The sequence below is a fragment of the Phascolarctos cinereus genome, unplaced genomic scaffold (genome assembly GCF_003287225.1).
Source record: "Phascolarctos cinereus isolate Bilbo 61053 unplaced genomic scaffold, phaCin_HiC Scaffold_1;HRSCAF=81, whole genome shotgun sequence".
NCBI lineage: Eukaryota > Metazoa > Chordata > Mammalia > Diprotodontia > Phascolarctidae > Phascolarctos > Phascolarctos cinereus.
The window spans coordinates 218,852,613-218,867,781 of NW_027555514.1; the positions used below are offsets into that span (position 1 = coordinate 218,852,613).

Consider the following 15,169-nt stretch of genomic DNA (forward strand, 5'->3'; position numbering starts at 1 on the left):
CAACTTACTATTTCTTTCACATACACAACAGAATTATCATGTAAATTTTTTTGTACCTCCTGCCCCATCCTAAAGACATATATGTGCATATATGTATATATACACATGTATACATATTTATGTGCATATATACATACACATACATGTAAAAATATTCTATACATACTTCTATTTATCAGTTCTTTCTCTGGATGCAGATACTATCTTTCTTTCATATGGCCTTTTTAGTTAATTTGGGTAATTTTAAAAGTCAAAATTACTTATTCACTCAAAGTCATTCTTACAACAATATTGCTATTACTTATACTATGTTCTCTTGTTTCTGCTCATTTTGCTCTTCATAATTTCTTGCAAGTACATCCATGTTTTTTTTTCTAAAATCATTGAGTTCATCTTTTCTCATAGTAAAATAATATTTCATCACAATGATATACCCCAACTTACTCAGCCATTCCCCTATTGATGGGCATCCCTGCAATTTCTAATTCTTTGCTACCACAAAGAGAGCTGCTATAAACATTTTAGAACATATAGGTTATTTCCCTTTTTATTTGTAAATAAATCAAGTAATGGCATTGTTGGGTCAAAGAGTTTAGGTAGCTTAAAAATTCGTTGGGCATAATTCCACATTGCTCTCCAAAATTGTTGAATCAGTTCACAATTCCACTAACAATGAATCAGTGTCCCAAATTTCCACATCCCCTCCAACATTTCTTACTTTCCGGTTCCATCATTTTAGCTAATCTCATAGGTACAAAATGATCTCTCAAGGTTGCTTTAATTTGCAATAAAGATTTAGAGCATTTTTTCCATATGACTATTGATTGTTTTCATTTCTTCACCAGAAAACTTCCTGTTCATATCCTTTGACCATTTATAAATTAGGAAATGATTCATATCCTTATCGATTTGACAAAGTTCTTTATATATTTTAGGTAGGACCTTTGATAAACTCTCTCAAATTTTTTCCCCAGTTTTCTGCTATCCTTATGATCTTGGCTATATTTGTTTTATTTGCGTGAAAACTTTTTAATTTGATGTAATAGAAAATTTTCATTTTATACCTAACTTTTTTCTCCATCTCTTGTTTACTCATAAATTGTTTGCCTATCCATAAGTCTAATAAGTAATATGTTCTTCTGATTTTCTTGTAAAATATCTCTTTATATCTAGATCATGAATCCATTTTGACCTTAACTTGGTAAATGGTGTAACATATTGGTCTATGTCTCATTTCTGCCATACTGCTTTCTAGTTTTCCTTACCGTTTTTACCAAATAATGAGTTCTTACCCCAAAATCTTTTCTTTACACTTGTCAAATACAATGTTGTTATGTTTATTAACTGCTACAAATTGTATGTCTACTCTATTCCATTAATCTACCTTTCTATTTCTAAGCCAGTTCCAGATAGCCTTGAGAATTACTGACTTGATATGTAGTATAAGATCTGGTACTGCTAAACCTTCTTTCTTTACAGTTTTTTTCTTCATTATTTCCTTTTATATTCTCAATTTTTTTCCATGTCAGTTGTTTTTCCATTTTATTAATTTATTTTGATTTATCAACAATCACTTCCATATGCTTTTGAGTTTAAAATTTTTCTCCCCCTTCCTCCCCACTACCCTTCCCAAGACAGCACACAATCTGATATAGGCTATACACTTAAGTTCCTATTAAACACATATTTTCACATTACTGAGGTTGTAAGTAAAAATTATTCACTAGTGTTTTGCTTTTGACCATCGCCTCCCTCAGTCCTTCCCTCCCTTTCCCTTTTCTCAACCTTTAGCCTTACTGCTTCCTCCCTCCCTTCTATGCCCCTCCCTTTTCTTTTCCATTTTCCCTTCTACTGCCTATATGGCAAGTTATATTTCTATACCTAACTGATTATGTTATTCCCTTCTTGAGCCAAATCTAATGAGAGTAAGGTTCAAACAATGCCCACCCACCTGTCTTTTTTTATTTTTTCCATATGCTTTTGAGTTGAAAATTTTTCTCCCTTTTATTCCCCCCCACCCTCCCCAAGATGGCGCACAATCTGATATAGGGTTTACATTTAGATACCCATTAAATATATTTTCACATCAGTGAAATTGTAAGTAAAAATTAAAACCAATAAGACGAACCATCAGAAAGATGAAACAAAACTCAACAGAAGGTAAAATAAGTGACAGCAATTCGAATTCCATAGTTCTTTCTTTGGATGTGGACAGTATTTTCATTCCGAGGCCTCTGGAGATGCCTTAGATCCTCAAAATGCTGAGAAGGGTTCAGTTTAACAATCTTAGTCATTGCATAATGTGGCTGTTATTGTGTGCAAACTCCTCTTGGTTCTGCTCACTTCACTCACCATCAGACCACATAAATCTTTCCAGGTTTTGCTGAAGTCAGCCTGTTCATCATTTCTTATAGCACAATAGTATTCCATTACATTCATATACCACAACTTGCTCACCCATTCCCCAATTGATGGGCATCTTCTCAATTTCCAATTCTTTGCCACCACAAAAAGAGCTGCTATGAATATTTTTGTACATGTGGGTCCTTTTCCCATTTGTTTGATCTCTTTGGGATATAGCCCTAGAAGTGCTATTGCTGGATCAAAGGGTATGCACATTTTTGTAGCCCTTTGGGCATAGTTCCAAATTGTTCTCCAAAATGATTGGATCATTTCACAACTCCACCAACAATGAACCAGTGTTCCAATTTTCCCACATCTTCTCCAACATTTATCATTTTTCTGTTTTGTCATGTTGGCCAATCTGATAGGTGTGATGTGGCACCTCAGAGTTGTTTTGATTTGCATTTCTCTAATCAATAACGATTTAGAGCATTTTTTCATATGACTATAGATGGCTTTAATTTCTTCATCTGAGAACTGTCTGTTCATATCCTTTGACCATTTATCAATTGGGGAATGGCTTGTGTTCTTATAAATTTGTCTTAATTCTCTATATATTTTAGAAATGAGGCCTTTATCAGGAAGACTGGTTGTAAAAATTCTTTCCCAATTTTCTACCTTCCTTCTAATCTTAGTTGCATTGGCTTTGTTTGTGCAAAAACTTTTCAATTTAATGTCTGAAACTATGAACTGACTTTCCATAAGATCTAACCTTGATGCCTTAGTATCTGTACCTATAAAATTAAGATGACATTACTGTACTTCGGAATCAAAAGATAGGAATTAATTCATTTACCTTAGTACCAGGGAGAATGGGTTATCACAAACCTATGGGGGAATAATGTCTGTAGTTTGGTTGAAGGGGTAGAGACAGTTGAAAGCAATCTTTCTTACCTGCGTAGCTAAGGAGGGGGTTATGTGTGTGTCTGTGTGTGTATGTATGTATGTATGTATGTATGTATGTATATGTGTATCTGTCTCTCTGTCTGTATCTGACTTTGGTTCCCATTATGGGCTCTCTTGTCATTTTCAGTATGTGTGTATGTAGATATATATCTATATATGTGTATGTATTTATATCTATCTAGATATATGCATATATATGTATAGGTGTATATATGTGTGTGTGTGTGTGTATACCAGTTGGCATCTGTTTTCATGGCAGTGCCCCATTATGTATGTACCTGGGCATGCCTCAGTGTGGTTTGGGTCTGGGACCTTTTATTGCCCTTTGCACAGCCTCTGCCTGCATTAGAGTGGTCCATGTGGTAGGTTCTGACCAGACCTCCCCAATATTTGTAGACCTCACTGTCTCTTTCCCTCTGTCGATCTGGGATGAAAAGTGACTCCCTTTTTAATGGATTTTCCCATCAGAATTCACGTTGGTTCATTTACTAGATCTGTTTGAAGGAGTTTTTTTCTCAAATTTTTTTTTGAGGTGGGGGAGGTGAGGAGAGGGAACTTGCTGTAGTCCTTCCTGCTGTTGTGCCATCTCGGCTCCACCTCCCCAAACATTTTGTTAATCTTTATTTTGCCACATAACTGAAATTTTCAGAACAATATGCTTCTATTTCATTTTCTTGTTTTGCTGGAGTTTATAAAAATGAAAATAAACACAGTCCTGGATGTAAAGACACAATAGAAAGGTGCCCTGGCCTATGTGCTTCGTCACCATTTGTCTAAGTGTCCTGAGTTAGCTCTCATAAGGAGCTGTTTTAGCTTTCTGGGCCTGCTGTGTTTTGGAGAATGGGAGGGGAGCATGTAACAAGGTGGTGAGAGAGATTCTTCATGCTTCTGGGAAGTGGCCTACACATGCAAAGTAGCTTACATTTTTATGTCACAGAATCTCTGAGTTGAAAGGGACCTCAGAAAACACTTAGCCCAACCTGAACAGGAATTCACTCTTCTGTATTCCTGACAAGTATTCCTCTAATCTAGGAAACCTCCAGAAAGGGGAACTCACGACCTCCTGAGGCAGCACATTCCACTCTTAGATCTAATTATTAGGAAGTTTTTCCGTACATCAAGTCTGACTCTGTCCCTCTGTAATTTGCACTCATTACTCCTTGTTTTGTCCTCTGAGGCCAGGCAGAACAAATCTAATCCTTCTTCTCCAAGATAGCTCATCAGATGCTTGAAGACAAGGTTAAATTCTCAACAGTAACTCCATGAAGTGGGTGTTTTGTCCCTGAGGAAAGTGAATCTCAGAGAGTTTAAATGACTATATGCAACTCACAAAGTTAGTAAATGGAACCATGACTAGAACGAAGGCCTTCTAAGTCCAAGAGCAGTGCTATTTCAATATATCAACATATCAAGTTGCCGATATCAATATATCAAATATGCTGCCTCCAGGTCACAAATTGGCAGCTGAGTCTGAGAAGGGCAGGGGTATGTTATCGGAACAGGCGAGGTCTTTAAAGCTCTCCTATAGCACTAGGGGCACCTTTTCCTTCATGGGACATGAGCACATTTTAATAGAACTCGCAAACCACATCAAAATGTTCTCAAGCTCACAGCTCATGGTAGCAGTTAAACTTTATAGCAATGTACAGGGTTAGGAAATGGCTTATTTATACTCCCAAGCCTTTAACGTGATATAACTTTAAAAAAAATATGTCACAACTCAAAATTTGACAAAAAGTTTCTGGCAAAATTGGAAAGCATTTTGACAGATAACAGGCACAGCACAGACCAGCATCTCACACCATCTACCAAGATTAGACATAAAAGGTGATGTGAGATAAGCAAATCAAGGGAGGATGGAATATTTTACTTGTTAAAGCTATGGATAAGGGAAGAATTTATGACAGAACAAAAGAGTGAGCATTACTGGATGTAAAATGGATAATTTTTTGTTACATTAAATTAAAATGTTTTGAACAAACCAGTGAAGCCAGGATTGGAAAGAAAGCAGGAAGGGAAAAATATCTGCCGAGTTTCTCTGATAAAGGCCTCATTTCTCAAATATATAGAGAACTGAGTCAAATATAGAAGAATATAGTTCATTCCCTAGTTGATAAATGAGGAAAAAAGTATGAACAGGGTTTTTTTCAGAAAAAAAACCTATCTGTAACACACACACAGCTGTATATGTAGGTACCTATAGATAGAGATAGCTATATAGATCTATATCTAGGTCTATATAGCTATAGGAAAAATGCTGTAAATCACTAATGATTAGAGAAATATAAATTAAGACAACTCTGAGGTCCCATCAAACACCTATCAATCAGATTGGCTAATGTGACAGAAAAGAATAATGACACATTCTGGAGGGGATGTGGGATAATTAGGACACTAATATAGTGCTGGTGGATTTGTGAACTGATCCAACCATTCTGGAGAGCAGTGTGGAGCTATACGCAAACATCTATAGAACTCTATATACCGTTTGACCCAGCAATACTATTACTGTATCCCAAAAGAGATAAAAAAGGAAAAGGACCTATACATTAAAAAAATATGAATAGCAGTTCTTATGGTGATGAAGAATTGGAAATTGAAGGGATGCCCATCAATGGGAATGGCTGAACAAGTTATAGAATATGATTGTGATGGAATACTATTGTGCTGTAGGAGAAAACAAGTGGGATCTCTCAGAAAAACCTGGAAAAAATTACATGAACTGATGCAAAGTGAAGTGAGCAGAACCAGGAAAACACTGTACACAGTGATAGAAATATCAACCTTGAATGACTTCGTTCTGCTTAGCAAGACAATGATCCAAGACACTTCTGAAGGACTCATGATGAAAAATGCTGTCTACCTCCAGAGCCAAAACTGGTGGCGTTTGAGAGCAGGTGAAAGCATACTTTTTAGACTTTGTTATTCTTGGGTTTTGAAATCTGTTTTCTTTTGCAACATGTTTTGCGTAACTGCACATGTACAATCCATATCAAATTTCTTGCCTTCTGAAGGGGGAGGAGGAGAGAATTTGGAACTGAACATTTTTTAAGAAATGAATGTTAAAAATTGTGTTTACATGATAAGGTAAAAAAAAATCATGTCCTAATTTTTGGGTTGGCTATGGTTTTCCAAATCCAGTGAAACCTTATGGCTGATACTTAGTTGAGTTTTGTTTTTGTTAGGGGCATTAATTTGTAATGGGGGAGGGGCTATTGGGGAAAGGAAACTACTCAAGATAGTTCACACTTAACAACTCATTCCACATTTCCAAATGTGTTTTAAGTTCTAACTCATAATAATACATAGAAGTGGTTAGCCATTAAGTATTTCATTTTCTTTGCTTTTGGGGTGGGGGGAGGCCGTTAGGCAGTGGGGTTAAGTGACTTGCCCAGGGTCACACAGCTAGTATGTGTCTGAAGGCAGATTGGAACTCGTGTCCTCCTGAACCCAGGGCCGGCACTCTATCCACTGAGTCACCTAGCTGCCCCATATTTTTCTTGAAAAACCATTAGGTCCACTAGGACTGTCTCCCTCCCATTCCACTCATCTTCTGCCCAAGGCGTTCAATGTTCTTGTCAACCTGCAGAGTTTATTCTAAGACAAACAGAATTAGGCTGTATGCATGTTTATTTTTTTGTCAAAGTGGTGGGCATGCATGCAGAGCTGTGGTTGGAGCTGAGGTTAGGTGGTACAGATGATAAAGAGAAAAAGAAGCTGCAAAGCTGGGTGGGAAAGGCAGGGTAGTGGCCCAATCAGGTACTGCCACAGTCTCTTGGGTTCAGTTTTCTGTTCCCAGGAAGGGGCCATTTCACAGAGATCGTGAGACTGCCCACAAGGAGCCAGCCAGGAAGAGGGTCGGGCTGAAAAGTTCCCCAGGTCCTGGAACTAGGATGCTTGTGCTACTTGTGTCCTTGAGAGCTGGTATGAACCAGCTTAAGTCAGTTCTGTGGTTTCCAGCACAGCAGAGGGAGTTTCAGGTGTAGCAATGGAACCCTGAGAAGGATCTCTAACTGTTTCCTGATTGGCTGATTCTGATTCCTGGATTAGTGTGGTCTCCTCTGTATATAGTAGGGAAGCAAGCAAATCAAGGTGATTAGTAAAGTCATTTTTCATTTCCTCAGTTCTTCCCTTTTAATACTCCCCACCCCTCACTGACCGTTAATGATTTTCACTTTTGCTGTCTGAGGCCTTTTCAAATCTTACGTTCAGCCTTCCCAGGAAACGCCACCAAACTTGTCTTTTATTCTGTTGTTCTTTGCCCACTCCAGATTCTCTCTGTTGCCCTTGCCCTTTACTGATATCCTTTTATGCCTTGTTTTTCTTCAGTCTCTTTTATGACTGGATTTTTTTCTCGCACGTTTCAAGCCAGTCAGCAGCAATGGACAAACAGCAAGAGAAAGCATGTGTCTATTTGGTTCAATAGCTGTGTGGCTTTTTGGGCCTGAGAGGTGTTTGGTTTTGTTTTTCCTATTTGTTTCATCTGGGCAATGTGGAACAGGATGTAATGTGGGGTGTGCAGGGAGGGAAGCTCTCTTAGGTATTTCAGACTCCTTCCCAGTCCTGGAGGTCTAGAGAATCCTTTCTTATTGTTGGAATCCTTTCTTATTGTCTTTAAAAACTTTCATTCTTACCAGCATTTCATTCCTCCCACTCCTATTCCACCCCCCATTAGGCTTCCCCTAATCCCATCCTAGTTTCCTCTGCCCTTCAATCTAGTCTTTGGCCCCTTTGAAAGTCTCAGAGCCACCATGCTTTTAGCAGCTTGCAATCCCCCTTGATGGTAGAGCAGCTGGCAGATATAATAAGGCATATTATTAGGGGAAAAAACCATCCAGTGATTCATAATACCTGAGGCATTGTCTCTGTCATAGCTCAAGAGGGAAGTGGCTTCTTCCGCAAATATTCTCCCACAATTTTCAATGATATATTGGGCAAGGAGAAGGATCTATAAAAGAAAAAGCAAAAAAAGAAATGGCATTTTTCATAGTCTGTGCACCTTGTTTGACATATGCCTTCCCTATCTCACACAAATACAAAAGAGGACAGAAAAAAATCACAAGTTTCTCAGCCATAGCTTGAGTATGGAGTAGAGACAAGAGGATTCAAGACGACTTTTTGTTTTTAATCCTTAGACTCGAAACTATGAAATTGTAGACTTTCCATACAATCTAATCTTAATGCCTTAATGGCTTATATGTAAAATTAAGATGACATTAACGGACCTTTAGGAAGAGAGGAATGAATTAATTTCTTATTAGTTTGTAAAATACCGAGCAGATAAAAATCATTTTAATTCACCTTAGTACCAAGGAGAATGGGTTATCATAAACCTGGGAAGGAATGATGTCTGTAGTTTGATTGAAGAGGGCTGACACAGTTGGATATATGCGTGAGTACATGTGTATATGTCTATATGCTAGGCTCTGGTCCCCATTATGGGCTCTCTGTCTATGTATGTATGTGTGTGTGTGTGTGTGTATGTATGTATATGTATGTGTGTATATCTATATCTGGCTCTGACTTCCATTATGGGCTCTTTGTCAGTTTTTCTATATATATGTATGTAGATATGTGTGTATAAAATATGTGAATATATGTATATATATCTGTCTGTCTCTCTAGATCTGGCCCCTATTGTGGGGCTCTCTGTCTCTCTGAATGTATGTATGTGTGTGTGTGTGTATTTAAATATATTATATGTAGATACTATCTATCTATCTCTGGCCCTCATTGTGGACCGTATGTATGTATGGTGCTTCCTTAGTGTGCCCTTGGACTATGTCTCAGCTCACACATAGCTAGGATAGCTAGGAGAACATGTAGAAATAGCAACTGAGTTTGTTAGCAATACCATTTGAATGCTCAGCTCAAGGGCCACATCCTACCTGATTCCCAGCTGCTAGTTGCTCTGCTCCCTCTCCACATGACTACACATCTGTATTTTGCATACACTTGTGTATACATGTCTTCCCTTACAGAATGTAAGTTCCTTGAGGGCAAGAACTGCTTTGTTTTTAGCCTGGCATCTGTAGCACCAAGCACAGTGATGAATGTTGAAAGATGACATAGGAGTCTTTTTTCTTCAGAGTTCAGGTGCTATTCTACAGCCCTGAGCTTGAAGGGGAGAAATGACCCGTTGCTATTACTATTGGACCTTCTTGTGGAAAGCTGGGATGAAAAAAACTACAGATTAAATTCTATCTGGTTAAATGACAACTTTTAAGGGACTATATCTGTATATCCCAAATCTTTAGAAATTGGTGCTCAGCTTTAAAAACACTGGGAGAGTCCTTAGATGCTTAAAGAAGAATGAAAAACTCAAGGTACCTTTTCAATGAACTTATTCTCCAGCTGAGGAGTGGCAGAATATGGTGGCCAAAGCATGCTGGGAGCAATGCACACTGCCAGATTAAAAGCTGTCATTTGATTGGACGCAGACTGCTGTTCGATGCTATGCAGCATTTCAAATACATTCCTTAGGAGAATGATGTTGGCTTTAGGAAGCTGCTCCATTAGCCTAAAAAGTAGAGGAGGAAAACAAAGGTGTTCTTAAAGCAAACCATTTGGTTTATGAACATTTTTTTTTAAAAAAAAAGAAGACGAGAGCAGTGCCTTTTTCATATGCTGTGTTCACAACCCAATGAAAGTGTGAAAGAATGCAGGAATGTCAGTGTTGTAAAAATACGCTGCCGGGAATATTTTTCGGAAACCAGTACAATGTGGTTTAACAAAAAATTTGCAAAAGCTTAGTGATGAAATTCAACAGCAATTAAATTTAATGTGTTACTTCATTTCCAAGGGAGCAACATTGGAATGCCATCTGTGAGTGAGAGCCAGCGTTTGCCAATTAATAGTCTTAGGATTATCCCAAGAATTCATTCTTTAGTTCCTCCAACTCCTGTAATCTGCCTGGGCAACAGTTACTTCCCTTCCTTGATCCACTTTCTCACATGAGTCTGTTCGTGTGCTGTGACCCTGGGCCTTTAACTATGCCTTCATATCCCAGGTAGGAAACTGTGATCCAGCTTCCTAGGGAGCATTCTGAACCTCTATACATGTAACTTGTAAATGGGACTGGAGCATGATCAGTCTGTTTATTTGGACCAGCTTTCCTAACTGGTAACCGTCATTAGGGCCAGAGGGGAAGTGTAGAAGTCCTTGATGACATGTCTTCTCTGCAAAAGGAATGCTGGCATCTTAGGGACCAAACTTGATCAATGGGGTTAAATACTTTTCTATGCCTGGATTGTGGAGGCACTGGCTTCCCTGGTGTATCACCTGCTCTGCAGTCCACCCTGGTCTCTGCTTTCAGTCTTCTGACACCTTCTGTACCCTAGGATCCAGTGACATTGGCTTCCTTACTGTTTCTCCCACTTCTCAACTCCAAGTATTGTCTTTTTCCTTTTTTAAAATGATATTGTATTTTTTCCCTAATTACATGTTAAAACAATTCTAAACATTTAAAAAAAAAATTTGAGTTCCAAATTCTATTCCTATCTCCCTCCCTCCCTCCCTCCTTTCTCCTCTCCTTGAGATGGTAAGCAATCTGATCTAGGTTATATATCCAATTCCAAATATTTTCATCTCAGCCTTCTCATTAGGTAGTGAGATCCTTGAGAGCTTTTCTTTGTATTCCCAGCATTTAGCACAGTGCCTGGCACATGGTGGTGGTTCTGTTTTGTCTGACTCTTTGTGACCCCATTTGGGTTTTCTTGGCAAATATAGTGGAGTGGTTTGCCATTTCCTTCTCCAGCTCATTTTACAGATGAGGAACTGAGGTTCACAGGGTTAAATGATTTGCTTGTGGTCGCACAGCTGCTACTAAGTGTCTGAGGACAGATTTGAGCACAGGAAGATGCGTCTTCCTGACTCCAAGCCTGGCACTCTATCCACTGCACCACCTACTTGCCCTGCCTGGAACACAGTAGGTCCTCAATAAAAGATAACTAAGTGACTGACAGCAAACCTGTGGATGCTGATTTCTAAAGATCTGTATGATTCAGGGACACCCTCCAACTTTCTGTCTTGTGGCCATGGTTTTCGGTGATATTCAGTGACCCCCACTTTCAGCCTTTTTCCCCCCCCAATTCTTTGTCTTTCCCCTTTCCTGACATTGGCTTCAGATCTAAAGCAGGGAGTTTCTACAAATGATAGTGGGTAAGTGATCGAATGCTGAAATTTTCAGAATGCCTGAGAAGAAAATTATACTGAGCAGACATATCTAAACAGCACAAACCATAATGCAGGCACACTAGTGATCCTTGTAGATGTTACACACCACTGAAAAGCATTCTTTGGAAAATGTGCCTTCAGGAAGACGACTTTCTCCACACCACCACAGTGGCTGACATGAGTGTGCCAGTCTGGCCAGGATTTTTCCCTTGGATGGAGAATTTCTGGTGGTTACTAATCCTAAAACTCATAATTTTCTAGTTTTCTGGACTCAGCAAAGACAAAGCTTGTCAGCTGATGAGGTCATTTCTATCTGATGGTTTAGATGTATGCTTTATTGATAATCAGAAAGCCAGTAAGATGGGACTTCTACATTATTGATAGCCTTATGGATTTTGGTCGCATATGTTATGTCTTTTGCAGATTCAAACAGCCAGAGGCTTTGCCATGGTGCTTGCTCTCAAATCAACAGCAATGACAGTGCCATCTCTCAATCTATTTTTCAATGGCTTCTCAAGTGTTTGAAAAAGTGAAGTCTACTCTCTGTTAGCAGACAAACCCATAAACTACAATCCTTTTCCATTCGCAGAGTCTCCTTTATGTATATGCATTTTTGAGGAGTACCTCTTAACTCTGTTTAATTTCTCTTCATCATTGCCTTCATCGGAGATGCACACCCACTCATCGAAGAGATCAGCTGAGAAAACACTTTGGGGGAATATTTCGAAGAAAATCCTTTATCAGAGCAAAGGAGAAAACAAAAATGCTTTTAGGCATCGTGTTTATGACAGTACATAAATATAATAAAATTTTTAAACAACTTTGTGGCGAGCGCAGTGGACATACTTCCTCTCCTGTTTCCCTCTCTCCCTCAGTCACCCTAAAACTCAAGAGGGGCATTTAGATTTCAGTTTTTTGCCATGACTGATGTGAGTAAATAGAAGTATGCATTTTTGTTTCATTTTTTGCCAGATGGAAAATGGGTATACTCAGGACTTGAATTATCCCTGTCTGGAGGAGAGGAAGGACCATAGCTTTGCAGGGAATTCTACTAAAAAGCAGCTGATGATATCTTAGCACTGTCAGGTTGTCAGCCTACTTATTTATACTACTGCCCTATTTTCCCCAACAGAAGCAATACACACTACACCTATTCCCTGCCCCACCCCCCTTATCCTTTCAATATTAAACGTTGGAGATTAAACCACTTCAATTTTTGCTCCCTTGCCAGGATGCTGTGAGCACTACAGGGCAAAATACTTGGGACGCGTCTTGGAGAGAAAGGTGCTAAATAAAAATATAATAAGAAGCCTCCTCCTGGGTTTGAATGAGCTCCTCTATGGAGTGAACAGCTTATAGAATTAAATCTGTTTTCTCTCTCTCCTCTCTCTGTCCTCTCTCTCTCCTGTGTCTGTCTCTGTCTCTCTCTCTGTCTCTCTCACACACACACACACACACACACACACACACACACACACACACACACACACACACACACAAAGATTGGCTGGGAAGGAGGGGAGTATTAAATATACACAGCCATACACACATGCTCACAAATTTCCTACTGTGTAGTGTCTAAATATTTACAATCTTATCTCTCAAGTCCTGGAACATCTGTCAAAATCAAAGAAAATAAAGGGAAATTTAAATGCGTGTAGTTGGACAGATCCATGACTAGAACTAAATGTACTTCAGGGCACTTGGGCACAAACAAGGCCAGTGGAAATGCTGGCTTACTAAGGGGTGGCCTGGACAATTTACACCACTTCATAAAGTAAAGGTGGTGAGAAAAAACACTTCCTCAGACCTATTAATTTATGACACTTAGACTCTCCAGTGCTAGCCTGAGGAGTAGGTGTGGCATTGCTTTGTTAGGCTATAAACCAGACTACCCCTGTCAAGGGTGTCACGGAATACTAGGCACAGAATTCTTTGCTTCCATGTGAGGGTGATTAAGGAGTCTGATACTTTTCCCTAGTAATGATGATCTCAAGAAAGATCTCTGGGGCTTTACTGCATCCATGCCCTAGTAGGAGGAACAGATGGTTTACAGCAAAGGTGTCAAACACACAGCTTGCAAAGCTGCGGACAACACTGAAGTGCAGCCGAAATCCTATTAAAATGTAATTGAGAAATATTAAGAAAATAAATTAAAATACAGTAAAATATAGATATTGTGAATATGTCGTTTTCTAAGTCAGTATGCAGCCTGCAGGGATCCTTATGTATGGATTAGTGGACTTTGTTTCAATTTGAGTTTGATGCCACTAGTTTACAGTACCCAAGAGGTCTTGTTGGTATTCCCTCCAAGCTCTGTGTGGGCCCCCAGAAAGGACTTGTATTCCTGGTTGTCAGGTCAGGGGTATCCAAGTTCTGTGGCAACATAAGAGAGGAGGGAAGCCATGGGACCTAGTGTGGAAGTGGCCATCATCTGTCCACAATATTCTTTTCTTTTGTAGTGCTTTCACTCCTTGGTGTTGAAATCACTTCTGCCAATATCAGCGCCTGCTTGTTTGTGATGGAATCCAAATAAAGCTGCTCCCAGACTCAACATAGCCAGTTTCTCTAGTTAGCCTCTGTCCACAGATCCAATTCTCATGTTTGTACAGGTATGTCCGTGTACTCGACCACAAGCATGTCATCCATCTAGCCCAAGGCAGGACCACAATACATAACTATCCATCCTGCCCAGACAGGAGCAGAATAGCTAGCTAATCAGAAAGCAGCACGACGAGGATATTTGACCACCAGACCATAGAAGGGACCCCTCCCCCATTACCTAATGCTTTAACAAACCCTTCCTGCCTTTTTAATATTCAAAATTTCTATTCTGTAATCGGCATCATCACCCTATACATTTGTCTGTGTTGTCTTACTAAGTTGCTAGTTGTCTAGGAACTTGGCCCACTTCATGAGAGGCATGAATCTCAAGAAATGCCTGTCTGTAAATGGTCTGAGTCTGAATTCTTTGAGGTGGTGCTGCCACAACAAATCGTGAAACTGCAACAATTTTTGGCATCCCTTCATGGGCAGAGTCTGATTCCGATTCCCTCTAACCCAAAGGTAAGCCTATCTTTTTGTCTTCTCTTAGCTGGGAGGTCCTTCAAGCATCTAGGAAGGCTTACCTAGATTGTCTGGATCCTAGCACCCAGGGCCCTTGCAGCCTGGCACATTTTCTCTAGACAGAGGATGCTCTGGGAATTTTGAGGGGAGTTCTTTCTGAACTCATTTTTTTTCCTTCATCTTTCCAGTGGGATGCCACTCAAGAAATGAATGTGGCTATAGGGAGGATTTCCTTAGGCTTACAGGCATCATTACACAAGACTACTAAGCTGTAACAGAGCCTGGTCACAATATAACCTAGACCACGAAAAGTTATCACTACCTGTGCTTTCTCTTTGTATTTATGTGCTCTGTGTCTGTGTAAGAAAGTCTCTTGAGTCCACCACCTTGTAAAATTTAAAATGCAGCCAGCCAGAAAAGAAAAAAACTACGTGGGCTGGATAGATCGATGAGCATCCCCTAAAGAAATGTTAGCCAAACAAAAACAAAAAAACTCTTTTCTCTCTTTCTCTCTACATTCTTGGACTCTGGCCAAGTTCTAAATGTAGAGGGACAGATGGAAAAAAAGAAGAAAGGAACCTCTTTTCCCCTCAGATCTATCCAAGAGGAAAAGGGTCAA

General features: G+C 39.4%; 2 long non-coding RNA genes across 2 annotated transcripts; one reads left to right on the forward strand and one right to left on the reverse strand.

The window, feature by feature from the left end:
* Positions 1-3,358: 3,358 nt before the first annotated feature.
* LOC110203034 (uncharacterized) lies at positions 3,359-12,305 on the forward strand. Its single transcript, XR_002322848.2, has 2 exons — positions 3,359-6,206; positions 11,908-12,305. It is a non-coding gene; the product is annotated as an uncharacterized LOC110203034 (long non-coding RNA).
* LOC110203033 (uncharacterized) lies at positions 6,922-12,198 on the reverse strand. The gene is made up of 4 exons (XR_013482537.1): positions 12,109-12,198; positions 9,640-9,829; positions 8,161-8,257; positions 6,922-7,370 (listed from the first exon to the last, which is right to left on the reverse strand). It is a non-coding gene; the product is annotated as an uncharacterized LOC110203033 (long non-coding RNA).
* Positions 12,306-15,169: the final 2,864 nt, after the last annotated feature.